Consider the following 14,105-nt stretch of genomic DNA (forward strand, 5'->3'; position numbering starts at 1 on the left):
TACATATTTCTAGAAAATCAACAAGGGAATGCACATATTTAATACCGACGGTGTCGAGTTGGCCTCTTATAATATGAAAGATGTTACTATTATGTATAACTTTTGATTGTTGGAACTCAGACAAGCACTGGCTGATGAATTTTCGTCCTTATGGCAAAATAACATTAGGGTAAGAGAGTATAACTTATAATTTACTCTATTAGCAAGATTTAATCTACATATTGTCAACATTTAGAGGGAAATGATTCATCACTTTGTATTCGGCGTTGAAACTCATCTAGTTGAGTATTGTACTATTTCATCATTAAATTCTGATATGGATAGTAAGATTATAGTGGTGCATGCTCACCAGTACAAAAAATAACATGAACACGCATATTTAAGAGAGAAAAAAAGAAGAAAAAGAGGTGCATGAAATAGGTATTTATGACAAAGATGACAAACCTTCCTTTCGATAGAGGGACACCAAGGAATGCTCAACTAGTAGCCCACTTTATAACTAGTTCTCTAGCTCACACACTGAGAACTAGGTTAGAGAAGATTAAGACTTTAACGGGACCAAGGCCCACTATCAAAGAGGTTCCATTCGAAGATTACATCCTCCACATACTTTAAAATAGTATGGTCAATCATATTTGGGAGACTCGAGATATGTTTCTACCTCTTGTTATGGTAGTAGAGCCGATGGTTATCGGATACATGATTCTCCCTGACTTATAGTTGAGGGTAGAGGTAGTATATCATAATTTTCAAACTTTGTAGAACATTCTTTTCATAACACCGTATTCATCTCATGATATTCAAGCACCCAGATGTAAAGATACAAATTGAGGCAAAGACAAAGGTGTAATGACCATGTTGGTCATTTTTGGAATTTTTAGAAAATTATTGTTTTACTCCTTCTGATAGTTATTCCAAGTCATGTTTGATTAGTTATGAAGTTTTTTTATGAATTTTGATTGAAAATATGTAGTTTTTTTGAGTTTTGGAAGATTCAAAGTTACGTTGTTGAAGTGGTTTTTGGCAAAAATTGGAGTTTTGAGTCTCGAAATGGAATTCTGTCAATTTCCTCAGCTCCAAAATTTGGAATTTGGTTAAAGAGTATTGTCATTGTTTGTTTCAAAGTTTTTTCATGGATTTTATGCCTCGAGTTGGAAGTTTAAGTGAATTTAGATCTCGAGTTGACTTTTGTCAACATCTGGAGTTTAGATCCTTGTATTAAAATTCTCACAATTCCATTGGATTCTAGGGTTATTTTAGGCCTAGGTGAGGTTTTCGTTGAATTTTTCTAAGGTTTTTCAAAGAAGCTTGCTACTTTTTAGTGTAAAGTTAGTTTATTGCAACTCTCAAGGGTTTTATATTAAGGAGACCTCAAATCTCTGTTTTGATGGTTCCATTGAGTCCAGAACAACACGTTTTATTGGGTATTAAAATTGGTTTGTGAACTCGGGGTTCAATAGAATCTTGAGGGTACATTCAGTGATTTTGTGCCTTGTGTGAATTGCTAGTTTATTGACACTGGTGCATGTAATATTATTCATCGTGACCACGGGACCAACCCTTATGATCACGAAGGTGACTGTTTTTGTGCATGGCAGTGTCATGGATGGCATCACAATCGATTAGTACTAGTTTCCTGATCATCATGATCGTGTGGCTTGTCTCGCTATCGCGAGGGTCAATTTAATGAGTTGGTCAACTTTACTCATCATGATTGTGAGGCTTTGGGTTGCAATCGTGATGAGCAAATTTTACTTGAACGGAATGTTTTCCAAACTTCACGATTTTATCCCCATTTCTCCATTTTTTAATTTTAGGAGCTCGATGGAGGCGATTTCAAAGTGAATTTTTGAGATTCTTCGATTGAGTAACTTACCACCTCTTTTACTCACTAATTACTTCATGATTTTGATAAATAAACGTGGGATTTGATTCCAAATTTTGATGGTTTTAGTAAAATGGTGAATTAAGACTGATTCGACTCATTTTTCAATGGGATTTTCATTAATGATTTCCAAAACCTTTGGGTAATGTGAAATGATACAAAATTCTAGATTTAGACTAAGTTTTTAAGAATGATTTTTTGGGTCGATTTGATGTTGTTTTCTAAAATCTTTGATATGGGTGTTGTTTGTTTCGAATTCTTATTGTGATTCTCTGTTTGATAGATTGTGTTGATTTGGAGACTTGTTGTAAAGGGAAGACCCAAGTATCAGAGTAATTGTTTGAATTCTTGAAGCAAGTGTATCTTTTGACTCTTTGTTAAGTATATTGAACCTTGTAATCCATTGTGTGATTGGGAGTAATGGGAATTGGTGAAGAATTTTACATACATTGTGAAATGTTACTTAAATGATGAATAACTCTTGTTATAACAACTTGTGATAAATATAAGAATCCTGTTGGTTTGTGAATTTGTTTATGCCTTGGATGATTGGATGAATATGATGATTTACTAGATGAAATGCCTTAATTAACTACAATTGGATATTGGTGTTGGATTATCATTTTCATATTCTATCATTGGACACTTGTATATTTGCATTCATGATGTACCACTATTCTTAGGAGAAGCAGAAATAGGGAATGGACACACGTCTATGGAGGATTCATTGAGTGGAAACAGAGAACAAGCTACACATCTATGGCAGATTCATTAAAAGGAAATAGGGATTGGGAAACACACCAACGGAAAACACATGTACTGAGATTCCCCCATGGGTCTCGGATTGAGATACAATGGGTATGTATCGTTAGGATAGACATGCATCACATTATATGACATTGCACTACATTGCATTGCATTTCATTTTATCCTCACCGATTGTGATTGTTGATATGTTATTGTGGTTATTGATATGTAAAATACTGTGGTGATTTGATTATTCGTGCGGAGGTGCAATTTGTGTAGCTCTTTACATGCTTTATTGTGCGGAGAGAGATATGTTAGGTTGGGCTGATTATTCTTACAGGTTGTAGTTAAGGAGGTTCAGATGGAGTTGTTGGAGTACTTGTGTTCAAATTGCTTTACTTAGAGTATGTTGTTTGCTAGTTGAGTATCATTTTGTTTGGTACTTGGTTTTACACTTGTATAGGTTACAAGCCCAAAATATCATGATTACTCCTTCTTCTCTTCTACTCCTGAGGCTATATTACAAAGTTTATGAGATAGTTACTTGTCAGCTTTGTGGACACCTCTTACTCTTTATTATGTTCTTATTCTATTCTGGAAAGAAAGACATTGAGACTTGTAATTCTTTGAATATAATGTACTACTTAGAGGCTTGTACACAAGATAACTAGGTTTTGGGGTTATATTTGAGTTATGTTATGTTATCCACGTTCTTGAGATTAAGATAGTCTTTCATTCTAGTTTGCTTCCACATTTATCCTTTAATTGGGTTTTAGGCTAACTTCTCTTGATGGGACAAGGAGAGTGCTGTCACATCCATTTTGGGGTTATGGTAAATGGCTATGGAGCCCCAGGTTCAAATGACCATATCTCTTAGAAATTAAGAGTTAGGTGTCCAATAACCTATCTAATTAAAGGATGATGCAGTGCTGTTCTGTTTTTGCCAACATGAAAGTTCTAAAATAGTAATTTTCTTGTCCTTATACCCCTAGGAAAACTCTAAGACAGATTTTTTTTACCTCCTTTAAATCCCTAAACAATCATATTTTCATCTTTTAATTCCTCCTTCTCCTCTCTCAAACCCCATGACAAAATTCTAAGAAAAGTGAAAGCATAAGACTTCCAAGCAAGGCACTTCCAAATCTTTTTCATGATTCTTCTTCAAGGTAAGTCCTTCTCCAAGATTTCAATCTTTACAACTCAAATTCCTTCTTACAATCATGATCATTAATAGAAATTGTAACCCTTGATCATAGTATTTTCAAGAAACCAACTCGAAAATCTCAAAAAAGGATTTCTTGATTGTTCTTCATCAAGTTAACATTCTTCTTCAAGATTCATGGACCGTTTAAGGTATATAAGATTATCAAAGTGATGAACCTTGTTCTTCATCATCCCCTACTTCTACAATATATGTTTTTAAGATCAAAGCTAGGGTTTTTACCTATGATTCTATGATTTCAAATTTCATTTATCTCATATTATTGATTTTATCATCAAAACTATGGTACTTCATGTCATTAATGATTATTGATTCATGGTTCATGCTTATTATACCACATGGATCCCTTTCTAATCAATGTTATTTAAAAACATTATTGTGGTATTTCATATGAATTAATTTCACAAATAAAGTATGTTCAAGATTTTAAAGAAGTATTTCAAGAAAGAGTTAAAGAAAGTATACTTAGATTTAAGTGCATTATTTTTAAAAAGTATTTGAAGAAAATGTTATTATCTTTAATTTCAAGTGCACTATTTCAGAAGAGTTTCAAGAAAATATATGTTACTTCAATTGTATTATTTTCAAGAAGTATTATTATCTTTAATTTCAAGTGTATTATTTTAGAAGAGTTTCAAGAAAGTATATTTTGCTTCAAGTGCATTATTTTCAAGAAGTATTTCAAGAAAGTATTATTATCTTTAATTCCAAGTGCATTATAGAAGAGTATCAAGAAAGTATATTTTTCTTCAAGTGCATTATTTTCAAGAAAATATTATTATCTTTAATTTCAAGTCCATTATTTTATGAAAGAGTTCAAGAAAACTATATTTAGCTTCAAGTTCAATGAATCTGTCAACATTTTTATTCAAGTTTCATCAATGGGTCTCCCTTTACCCATTGAGTCCCAAAGAGATCTCATTTTCTTCAAGTTACGACATCTCCAAGACTAGGGTTTCTAAGATCTTCCTGGGTTCTTATTGAAATTAAGTTTCTTCTTCTTGATTAATCCTTAACTGCATGATTTTCTATTATGATTTCATATTTCAATATTATTTTAAGAACCCTTAGCATGCAAGTATCTTATGGCTCAAAATTATGCTTTTTAAAATACATGTCTCAAATTATCAGATTTTTATGAAATTAGGATGCCTTTTAGATAAAGCATCTTTCAGTATGTTTCTAGATATTATGATTTAGATGCTTAGAGATAAGTGTGTTTATGAATATGTTATGAAATCATGATTTTGAAAGATGTTATTCTATGATATGAAGCTATGATTGGATTGGTAGTACTATATTCTACCTTTCCAAGTATTGTGATATGATTATGTTTGTTTCCATTGGGATTTTAATTAGCACCGAGAGGACTTTGAAATGAAGGTCGTACTTCTAGTAGAGGTTTAGTCTTCAGAAGCAATTCTTTTGTCCCTAACTATGTGCCCCGTAGAATTTGTCTTAGAAATAATGAATATGTTATGAAATCATGATTTTGAAAGATGCTATTCTATGATATGAAGCTATGATTGGATTGGTAGTACTATATTCTACCTTTCCAAGTATTGTGATATGATTATGTTTGTTTCCATTGGGATTTTAATTAGCACCGAGAGGACTTTGAAATGAAGGTCGTACTTCTAGTAGAGGTTTAGTCTTCAGAAGCAATTCTTTTGTCCCTAACTATGTGCCCCATAGAATTTGTCTTAGAAATACATAGCTAGTAGATCCACCTAAACTAATATATATGGTCCTTACTTTGGCAAGTAGGACAAACTCTTTTTAGTGTGGAAAGTACATCGGATTCCATATTATAGCTCACATTATCTATGTCGGTTAATGGTAAATATTTCACAAAAGAACTATGTTTCTTCAAAGGTTTTTATAACTTCCTCAATGACTGATTTAAGCTTATGTTATGATTTTCATAATATTTCTTTGACCTAAGATTCAATTATTTCTGTTTTAGTATTTATCAATTGCATATATTACTACTTTATTACGTTAGTTCATGTATGTCAATTTCATATTCAGTTTAGTGTCTCATATTCATCATGTCCAACTCTACAAATTATCATGCATATATCTCATAATCAGTATATTCAAAGTACTGATTCACATACATTTTGTGCCTACATTTTTCATGTGATGTAGATTCAGGTTCTTACTATTAGGATCCTAGACAGTTAGATCACAGCTTTTAGCCAGCAGGTAACGCCTTCTCTTATTTTGAGCACTTAAGTTAGTTTGTAGTCCAAGTATGTCATTTCTATTCGCATGTATTGACTAAAGGGAGAAAGGGTCATGTCCTGACTTACTATAATTAGTTTTAGTAGAGGCTTCATAGATAGTCAGTTAGTTCGATCAATTCTATTTTAGATTCTTTTTTGGGAAAAAGTATACCCCTCAACTTTCCCATTTGGAGCTGATATATCCCTCGTTATGAAAGTGGTTCATATATACCGTTACTATTATACAAACGGCTCACATATATCCCTATCGTTACCAAATGAGCTCACATATACCCTTCATTTAACGAAAGTGAAAAAATTAGTTCTAAGTTTATATTTTTGACTATTTTTTTTAAAAATCATCGAGGTATATATATGTTTCTTCTAGCAAAGATCAAGGTATAATTTAATATTTTTCATACATAAATTGTTTTTTGTCTTCTTTGATTCTCATTATTTGAGTTTCTTACGTTATTTTATTTTAATTTCTTTCATTCTTTAGTCTAAATAAAAAAATTTAAAACTACTTTTTTATGGCTATATTATAATTTAACACTATTTTTTCCACTATATTATAATTTAGTTTTTGTATTAGAAGAAAACATTTGGGTCATATATGATAAATTTTACAAGAATATTAGTGAAACATAAATAAATTTGACCATCAATATAATAAATCTAAATTAGTCATTGAAACAAAAAAAATCAAAAAATTATATGTTTGAGGAGGATTAAATATACCCATATGGGATTATATATTTTTTTAAAATAAATTTAAAAAAATAAATTAAAATTAATTTTTCACTTCTGTTAGAGGAAAAAGGTATATGTGAGCCATTAGTATAACAGTATGGGTATATATGAGCCACTTTCATAATGAGGGGGTATATCAGCTCTAAATGACAAAGTTGGGGGAGGGGGGGTATATCAGACCATTTTCCCTTTTTTTTTATTACAGTTATTGTATACAAAAAAATTCAAAAATATATTAAACTACTATTCCATAGTTATGCTTCCGCTCAATCCTTTTCATTCTTTCACATTTTCATAATCGATTGCTCATGACTATGTCAATGTCAAGGATTAGCTTGGAGTCGCTTGTGACTCTAAGCACTATTTTACGAGTAGGGAGTAGTCTCGGGTTGTGATACTTTAGGTTAGTTTTCTGGAGGCAGGGGACCCTATAGTGGGAGTGGCTCCTTCCAACATCGAGGTCCATTTTATGCAACTATGCCAACATCTGAGGGTGGTAAGGCACCTCGTGGGTCTTATTGTATAGTTCAAGGTTTTCATGATTTCTAGTAGTGGTTTGTGGGGCGAGGCAGTTATAGTGGTTCATCCAATCTGTCACAATGATACTTGTATAAAAAATGTTTTTATATTTGTAGAGATCCAGGGTTTTCATGGTCTCTCGTTGTAGTGCTCTATTCAGGATTAGGGAGGATCCCAACCTACTTTTTTAGGTTTTGATATTAGATCATTGGCACCTCAAACTAGAGGTTGAGGTAGATCTCCATCTAGTAGGGAGCACATACTCTTGGTTGGGGTGCTAAAAGTGGTGTAGCTTCGCAGGGCAGAGATAGAGGTACCTCTCAGGATAGAGGTGGCAGAGGGGCTAGTGTTATGCTTTCTCAGGGAGACCCAAGGCTGAGGCTTTTGTTGAAGGAATCACATGTATTATCTTGGTCTCTTCTTGATTTGGATTTGTATTGTTCAATCCAAGATTTGTTTTCTCTTATGTTTTTTTCTTACTTTGCTACATGTTTGATTTGATTTGTGATCACATGCATGTGCCTATTCGTGTTTCTACACCGTGGTTGAGCCCTTAGTGGTGGATCGAGTGTATCGATATTGTCTTGTTTCTTTGGCAGGGTATGACACTTGGGTAGACTTTATTAATCTAGGGATGGTGAACTTTGATGTTATATTGGGTTTGGATTGGCTCTCTCCTCATCATGTTATTCTTGATTTTAATGCTAAGACTGTAGCAATGCCTGGTGTATTGAGGGTTAAATGGAAGGGTGTTAGTTCTTGTTACCCTAGAAAAGTTATTTACTTCGTCCGTGCTCAGAGATTGGTGAACATTGGGTGTTTATCATACTTAGTCTTCACACGGGACACTAGTGTTGAGTCACCTTCCATGGAGTTCATTCTTGTGGTTCAAAATTTTCCAGATGTATTCCCTACTCATCTTCCTGGTGTTCCTCCTAATTGAGATATAGGTTTTTTCTATTGATTTGGAGGTAGGCACTAATCCCATATATGTTCCTCATTATCGCATAGCCCATCAGAGTTGAAAGAGTTGAAGGAGGAGTTGTAGGACCTATTGAGTAAGGGGTTTATTTGCCCTACCGATCTTATTTGTGAAGAAAAATGATGGGGATATGAGGATATGTATCGATTATAGACAGTTGAACAAGGTGATGGTGAAGAACAAATATCCTCTTCCATGCATTGATAATTTGTTTGATCATCTTCGAGGAGAAGCTTTGTTCTCTAAGATAGACTTGAGGTCCAATTATCATTAGTTGAGGATTAGAGCATCGGATGTCCCTAAGAAAGCCATTCAAACTCGGTATGGCCATTATGAGTTCTTGGTTATGTCCTTTGTGTTGATTAACGCTATTGCAATATTAATGGAGTGATGAATGCAATATTTCGACCATATTTGGACTTTTTTGTGATTTTCGTCATTGATGATATTTTTTAGTACTCTAAAACTTAGGAGGATCAAGTTCGCCACTTGAGCATAGTGCTTCAGAGGTTGAGAGAGGAGAAGTTGTACGCAAAATTCTCAAAGTGTGAATTTTTTCTTGATTCGGTGGCATTCTTGGGACATATGGTGTTTAAAGAGGGTATTAAGGTTGATCTTTCCTGGATTGAGGCAGTTAGAGGCTAGATGAGACCTAGTTCTCCAACAAAGATTCATAGTTTTGTGGGGATAACAGGCTATAATAAATAGTGTCTGCAGGGTTTCGCTACTATTATAGCTCGATTTACCAGATTGAGTCGGCAAAGTATGGGTTTTCAATGGTCTGATGAGTGTGAGAAGAGCTTTCAAAAGCTCAAGACCCTATTGACCTCGACTTCTATTTTGAATCTACCCAAGGAAGGCATGGGTTTACCATGTATTCTAATGCCTCTGGGGTCGGCTTAGGTGGTGTTTTGATGTAGAAGGGGAAGGTAATTGCTTATGCTTCTAGACAGTTGAAGACCAGTGAGAAGAACTACCCTACTCGTGAGTTGGATTTGGCAGTCGTGGTTTTGTTACTTATGTTATGGCGTCACTACTTGTATGGTGTTCATTGTGAGATCTTCACGAATCATAGGAGTCTCCAGTATGTCTTCAGTCAAAGGGATCTGGACTAGAGGCAGAGTAGATGGCTCGAGTTGTTGAAGGACTACAACATGACTATTATATATCACCTAGACAAGGCCAATGTGGCAGTAGATGCTTTGAGTAGGAAGACTTCTAACATGGGGAGCCTTACCACAATTCGAGTTAAGGAGAGACCGTTGGCTAGGGATTTTCAGAGATTATCCAAAAGTCTTGTCCAATTGTGAATCTCAGAGGAGGGTAGTGCTATTGATTTTGTTGAGTTACGTTCTTCTTTGATTGAGCAGATTAGAGAGAAGTGGTTTGATGATGAGAAGGTGTGTATAATTTGGTACAGGGTGTTGAGGGGTAAATCTATGGAAACGACACTTGATTTCGATCGAGTGTTGATCATTGGGGGTAAGATTTGTGTTCCCAATGTGGGTGAGTTGGTCAGATTAATCTTAGGGGAGGCTCATTGCTCTAGATATTCTATTCATCAGGGAGAAGCTAAGATGTACCACAATTTGAGTCAGCATTACTGGTGGTGCGGTATGAAGAAGGGCATTATGAAATTTGTGGCTAGGTCCTTGACTTTGCTAGGTTCTTGACTTTCCAATAGGTCAAGTATGAGCATCAGCAGCCTGGTGGTGTATCTCAAATGATGGTTATTCCCACTTAGAATTTGGAACAGATTACTATGGACTTTGTTGTTGGTTTGCTTACCACTATAGGTGGTAATGATTCGATCTAGGTGGTTGTTGTTAGGTTGACCAAGTCCGCCCATTTCATTCCAGTTGAGGTGAAATACATAGAGGAAAATCTAGCTCGACTCTACATCAGTCAGATAGTCTAGTTTCATGGGGTTCCCATTTCTTATATTTTGGATTGAGGTTACCTTTTAACTTCTCACTTTTGGAGAGCCTTACATCATGGGTTGGGTACTCACTTACAAATGAGTACAACTTTTTACCCTAGAAAAATGGACAGTCTAAATGGGCGATTCAGGTGTTAAAGGAAATGCTTCAGACGTGTATGATTGACTTTGGTGCTTGTTGGGATCAACAAGTATCTTTAGTAGAGTTTGTCTACAACAACAGTTATCACTCTAGTATTCAGATGGCCATATTTGAAGAATTATTTTGTATGAGGTGTAAATCTTGATTGGTTGATTTGATGCAGTTGGGACAAACTCATTGGATACAAACTTGCTTAGGGATGAGATGGAGTAGGTCCATTTGATTATAGGTAGGTTGTTGACAACCCTGAGTCGGCATAAGAGTTATGCAGATAAGAGGGTTCAAGCCTTAAAGTTTATGGAGGGTGATTATGTTTGGCTTAAAGCGTCATCTATGAAGGGTGTGATGAGATTCAGGAAGAAGGGAAACCTTAACCCTAGATTCTTTTTCCCTTTTGAGATTTTTGGGCGGATTGGAGAGGTGGCATGTAAGTTGACCTTTCCAACTAGCTTCTCAATTGTGCATCCAGTTTTCCATGTTTCTTTGCTTAGGAACTATGTGCCAGATGAGTCCCATGTAATTTAACTTGATTTTGTGGTTTTGGGTCAAGACTTGTCATTTGAGGAGGAGCTTATAGCCATCTTGGATAGGCAAGTTTGGAATCTAAGGAAAAAGGGGATTGCTTTTGTGAAGGTACAGTGGAAGCACCGTTCAGTTGGAGAGGCAACTTGGAGGATGGACTCTGACATACGTGCTAAATACCCTCAACTTTTCTAAGTTCCAGGTACATTCTTTTACATTATATTCGAGGACAAACATGGTCTTTAGTGATGGATAATGTAATTACCTTGCTGGTCAATTTTGGAAATTTTCAAAAAATAATCACTTTACCTCCCCCCCCCCCACCCCCGCCTCGATAATTTTCGAGTCATGTATGATCAGTTTATGAAGTTGATTTTCAATTTTGATTGAAAGGTTGTAGTTTTGGATGATTCAAAGTTGTTAAAATTGGGTTTTTAGTAAGAACTATAGCTTCAAGTCTGTGAATGGAATTCCATCACCTCTATCAGCTCCAAAATTTGGATATTTTTCTAGGGGAGTTTTCGTTTTCTATTTTAGAATTGTTTAATGGATTTGAGGCCTCAAGTTGGAAGTTTAAGTGAATATAAACCTTGAGTTGAATTTGGTCAACATTTGGAATTTGGATGGTCGGATTAGAATTTTGATAATTACATTGAATTAAGGAGATGATTTTAGGCTTAGGTGTGGTCTTGGTTAAATTTTATGAGGTTTCGAGGGTAGTTTGGTACTTTTGAGTGTTAAGTTAGTTTGTTGCGACTCTTAGGGGTTTTGGATCAAGGAGACCACGGATATGTATTTCGATGGTTTCATTGAGTTTGGAATATCTAGTTTAGTTGGGTAGTATATTTATTTAAAGAACTCGGGGTTCCGATCAAACCCCGAGGGTCCATTCAGGGATATTGTGCCTTGTGTAAATTGTTGTTTTGCTAAGTCTGGTTCATGTTATATTGTTCATCATGATTGTGGGGCTAATCCTCGCGATCGTAAAGGTGTATGTTTTTGTGCATCATGATTGCATTGATGGTTGTTGCGATTTCATAGTTCTAGTTTTCTTATTATCGTGATAGTGTGCCTTGTGTCGCGAATGCCAGGGTCAATTTAATGAGTTGACCAGCTTTACTCATCGCGAGACTTTAAGTCGCGATCGTGATTAGAAAATTTTACCTAAACAAAAAGTTTTCCAATAGTTGGGGTTTAATCTCATAGTTCTAATATTGGGAGATCGCTGGAGGCGATTTCAAACTGTATTTTTGAGATTCTTCGATTGGGTAACGATTTTAAACTTCCCACCTCTTTTACCCACTAAATATTTCATGATTTTGATGATAAAACATGATACTTGATTCCAAACATTGAAGATTTTTGTAAAGGTTTATGGTTATAGTAAAATTCTGAATTAAGATTGATTTCAACTCATTTTTCAATGGGATTTTCATTAATGGTTTCCAAAACCTTTGGGTAATGTGAATTGATACAAAATTTTAGATTTAAACTTAGTTTTGAGAATGGATTTTGGGTCGATTTGACCCCATTTTCCAAAATCTTTTATATGGGTTTTGTTTGTTTTGAATTCTTATTGTGATTTGCGATTTGAACAAACTGTGTTCATTTGGAGACCCGTCAGAAAGGAAAGACCCAAGTGCTGGAGTGATTGTTTGATTTCTTGAGGCAAGTTGATCTTTTGACTCTTTGTTAAGTATATTGGACCTTGTATGTCATTGTGTGATTTAGAGTAATGAGAATTAGTGAAGGATTTTTACATACATTATGAATTGTTTAATTATGAATAACTCTTTCTATAACAACTTGGGGTAAAAATAAGAATCTTGTTGGTTTGTAAATTGGTTTATGCTTTGGATGAATGGATGAATATGATGATATAACATCTGGGGTTAAAATAAGAATCTTGTTGGTTTGTGAATTGGTTTATGCTAGGAATGATTGGATGAATATGATGATTCACTTGATCAAATATCTTGATTAATGTTAAGTGGATACTGATGTTGGATTCTCATAGTCATGTTCTATCATTGCACACCTATATATTTGCATTGATGTTGTACCACTATTGTGATGTTGATTTGTGAGGATGAGTGGAAATAGGGAATGGGCTACACGTGTGTGGCAGATTCATAAAGTAGAAATAGGGAATGGGGCACATGCCTGTGGTGGAATCATTGAAAGGAAATAGGGATCAGGCCACACTCCCACAACAAATGCATGGACTGAAGTGTCCCCTATGGCCCCAGACTGAGATACAACGGGTGTGTATCGTTGAAACAGATATGCATCACTCTATATAACATGGCACTACATTGCATTACATTTCATTTGATCCTCATAAATTGTGGTTGTTGATTTTTTATTGTGGTTATTGAACTATGAAATATTAAGATTATTTTATTTTCCTGTTGAGGTGCAATATGTGGTGTTCTCTACGTGCTTTGTTGTGTTCGGTGAAATCTGTTAGGTTGGGTTGATTATTCTTGCAGGTAGTAGTTGAGGAGTTTTGAATGGAGTGGTTGGAGTACTTGTGTTCAGTATTTCTTTATATAGAGATAGTTATCTGCTTATTGTGTACCGTGTTGTTTGATACTCACTCCCTTTCTTCTGAATTTGTATAGGTTACGAGCTCAACTCATCGTGATAACTCCTCTTCTTTTCTACATCTGAGGCTATAGTTTGATAGTTTGTGAGGTAGATGTTTGTCATCTTGGTGGACACCTCTTACTCTTTTATTATGTTTTTGTTTTATTCTAGAAACAAAGATATTCAGACTTATACTTCTTAAATCTAACATAATACATAGAGGCTTGTAGTGTGACAACCAGGTTTTGGGTTTATATTTGAGTTATATTATGTTATCCACATTATTGAGATTACGATAAGTCTTTTAGTTTGTTTTACTTCCACATTTATCCTTTAATTGAGTTTCAGGTTGTCTTGTTTTGGTGAGATAAGACAAGTGCCATCATGTATTTTTTTGGATTGTGACAAAAGGAAAAGGTTCTACTTCGGGAGCTAGCTTGAACCATGTGTATTCATTAGCAGGTCAGCAAGATTTAAAGAATCCCTCAATATGGTCTTAGGTACCTTATTTGTCTTTTTATGATGATTACTCATTGATATATACACTAGTAACATATCACATGTTACTTCATTTATT

This window comes from Solanum stenotomum, chromosome 8, assembly GCF_019186545.1.
Source record: "Solanum stenotomum isolate F172 chromosome 8, ASM1918654v1, whole genome shotgun sequence".
Taxonomy (NCBI): Eukaryota; Viridiplantae; Streptophyta; class Magnoliopsida; order Solanales; family Solanaceae; genus Solanum; species Solanum stenotomum.